Source organism: Octopus bimaculoides, chromosome 15 (assembly GCF_001194135.2).
Source record: "Octopus bimaculoides isolate UCB-OBI-ISO-001 chromosome 15, ASM119413v2, whole genome shotgun sequence".
Taxonomy (NCBI): domain Eukaryota; kingdom Metazoa; phylum Mollusca; class Cephalopoda; order Octopoda; family Octopodidae; genus Octopus; species Octopus bimaculoides.
The window spans coordinates 52,026,753-52,030,420 of NC_068995.1; positions in this window are offsets into that span (position 1 = coordinate 52,026,753).

Sequence of the window (3,668 nt, forward strand, 5' to 3'; positions counted from 1 at the left end):
ATATATATATATATATATATATATATACACGCGTTATACGTGCACGTGCGTAATGTGCGTATGTTTTTCTGAAGTGCCTGAAGGTACTTCGTTAACATGGGTCTAATCTCCAGTCAGCCAAATCTCCAGCGTCCAACACCTTCACCCATGCATACATACACAAATACATACACACACACACACACATACATACATACATACATACATACATACATACATACATACATCACACATGCATGTGGTAATTCACTCTCAAATTTCACGTTGACCTAATATTTTTTTAATGAAAGCTAGAATGAAAAAAGAAAGAAAGATAAAAAGAAAGAAAGAAAGAAAGAAAGAAAGGAAGGAAGAAAGGAAGGAAGGAAGAAAGGAATATGCTTAATGTCATGAACGTCCATTGGTAATCAATGAAGACTTCAACGGTCCTATGATTTCAACCATGCCACCGCTATCGAGGAACCAGAGCATCACAACTGCTCCCTCGCTTACTGAAACAGTAGCAATAGTCAAAGTGAAGTCAACCGGAACACAACTTCTGTTCACATGCACTTATCTCAGGTGATGCGTATCCTAACACTCAGGAAACTAAGGAGATTATTGATGATCGTGTTGCTGCTATTTTGATATTTGTATGAAGTGAAACAGCAGTAGTGTTCTTAGGCTGGTGTTGTAATAGTGTCCATCGTTGTTATGTACGAGACTTTAAGCAAAGATCTACTAAGATAACTTGGGATCGACCACATCCATTGGAGTGAAATCGAGCAGGCGAAAACAGTGAGGAAACCGTTTAGAAAGATCGTTCAAATTATTGGGGAGCTGAGATCATTATCTGGCGTTGTGTGTCTTAAGTAGATGTCTATTGCTAGGATTCGAACCGAATCTCTAATTCTGAGAATATGTTCACCTTACTTTTCTCCTCCCGGACTGGCAGATCTCGAAAAGATCAAATGTACTGCTCTCCCGCCTCTGACTAAGCGATAGAAGATGTTTGCTTTAAATTGACTATTGAAAAAGATATCAAACTAGAAGCAAATATTATCATTTCGTATAATCTGTTCTGAATAAACATAGTCAGACATTAAAATATCAATAAAATTTTTTACCGCCTTTTGATATCAACAGTTTCTTTAATATAATGGCTTCAGTGAAGTTAAACCATTACAAGTGACAATGCTATAAACTTTTTCGGGTATGTATGTGTGTATGTATGTATTTATGTATGTATGTATGTATGTACTTTTAGGTCATTTTAAATAAAACCCTTGATTCAATAGCACTCTGTACAAACTTTATACTTGGAATGACCACTTTTAGATACTATTCGATTTTACTCACAAAGTATTGGAATCTTATATGTATACCATTCTGCCTAAATAATGGATTTACAAATGCAATATCCCTGCATATCTCACATCTATTTTCATTCCTCCACTTCACTCTCTATTTCGTATTTTATCTAAATTAACTATTACTTAACCATTTTCTCACACCGTCTCTGATGAAGGGGTATAATAAATATTCTGGAAACAGCTGTAAGACCTATTTATAAATGTTCTAAAATCTTCACAGCCTTGGTTTTTATCTCATTCTGAATTTTTTTTTTTTATATATACATAATCTGATATATGACCTACGTTGGACTCCTTATTCGTACAATCACCGAATCTGGAGCTTAACTATGGTCTATCCATAGCACTTACTGACACCATTACCTCTCGTAACATATGTATGTATATATGTATTATGTGTCCATCTCATACGTCCAATTCATATAATGAGTCGAATGTATGCCTTGAAAAGATGGGAATCTAACGGTCTAACTAAATGTTCACAAGCTTTCATTTTGCTTTTCTTTTTTACAAAGAAAATCTTATATTCTTTCAAGCTATCTTCAAATTACTTGAAACAATGTACTACGAGTGAATCTTGGCATTCACTTTTAAATGATGTGATTAGATAAATGTTTAAATGAGAATAAGTGTGATGACAGTTTTAGAAATTCCGAGGGATTTTTATATATTTCGGTATGAACCTCCAAAATCTGAAACTCGTCCCATTTCCATTTATTGGTTGACAGCTGTGAATCATGATAGCATTCACAGTACATGCAGGATGATATAACTTACTACTCTATCATGTACACCATAAATCCATTAATATACAGCTATTCACAGTGTGTCGTGTATACTGATATATTGCAATTGGAAATATTGACGAAATCAGAGAGTCCTGATATTTATTATAAATATACTAACAGAAACAACTAAATTACTAGTAATACAAATGTTTACTGACTGCCCTGAGTATTCTTAATCTACTTTCCTTGCGAAAAATGGTCTTGTCCATAATTCTAACTGCAATGACAGAGTTTGGCAAGACAGAATTATCTGACACAAATGCATACATGCATATATAATACATACATACATACATACATACATACATACATACATACATTCATACACACATACATACATGCATACATACATACATACATACATACATACATGCATGCATGCATGCATACATACATACATACATACATACATACATGACGGATTCTCTCACCGTGAACGACAAATGAGGGTTCGGTAAAATAAAGCGGTAATCATGATCTATGAACACGCATGTGTCTCTTCAGGCTTGCTGGTGCCTTGCAGACATTTTGGCAAATGGAATAAGTTGAGGAATTCTCCTTTTATGATTGTCACTAAATGTGACACCCTAGTCACATTTAGTGACAATTATAAATCTCCTTTTTGGTGAAAGATTGCAAACTGCTGTTTATATTAATTTTATGTATACACATTAGCGAATCGCTATATCAACAATTAGTTTAGATGACAAATTGATTTAGATGACAAATTGATTTAAATGACAAATTGTACGATCTTCATCTTGTTTCTGCTCTACAAACGCTTAAGAAATTTACATAAACCAATTCATTTTCACAAATTAAAAGCTTCATTTGTAAGCGATTCGCCTGTCTTAGTGGATGATTGGAATAAAGTAATAAACAACACGTGAATGTTGCTTCGTGTTTCAAATATTCGCAATCAGCAAGAGCGTTGTGAAAGGAATATGTTTTAAATCATTTGCAGTCAAGGTGTGTATTCTGTTTTAGTATGCTCTATATTAATTTATCACGATTCATTAGTTGTTCTGTATTTCCCTATCAATTACATCATTGTATCCAGTTTTGCTTAAGTTGTATACTTGTTATCGATTTTCATTGGCTGATTCATTGCGTCGTTTACGGATTACGTCATCATACCCGTTTCTTTGATAAAATTTTCATTTATTTTATAAATTGTATTTTTTTTTTTTATAACTGATGTCTCTAAAGATGGTTTAATAAAACTCGGTGAATCGGTGTTGCCTATCATAAGTGATGTATTTATATCATACTTTTCTGCAGATTACATTTTGATTACTTTGCTTTGATTCGTTAGTGTTATCTTTATCAAAACATCATAACTATTTCCGCCGTTATCTCATTATTAGATAACTTCTGTTTGCAGTTACAAGTAGTCTTTTAGCGCATTTATTATGATGTCCGCAATGCGACATCGTCATATTTCTTCTCTTGAACAATCGTATTTCTGTGACCGAGTACAGGAAGCATGTTTCGATAACATTTGTTCATGGGCATCGTTATCTATTAT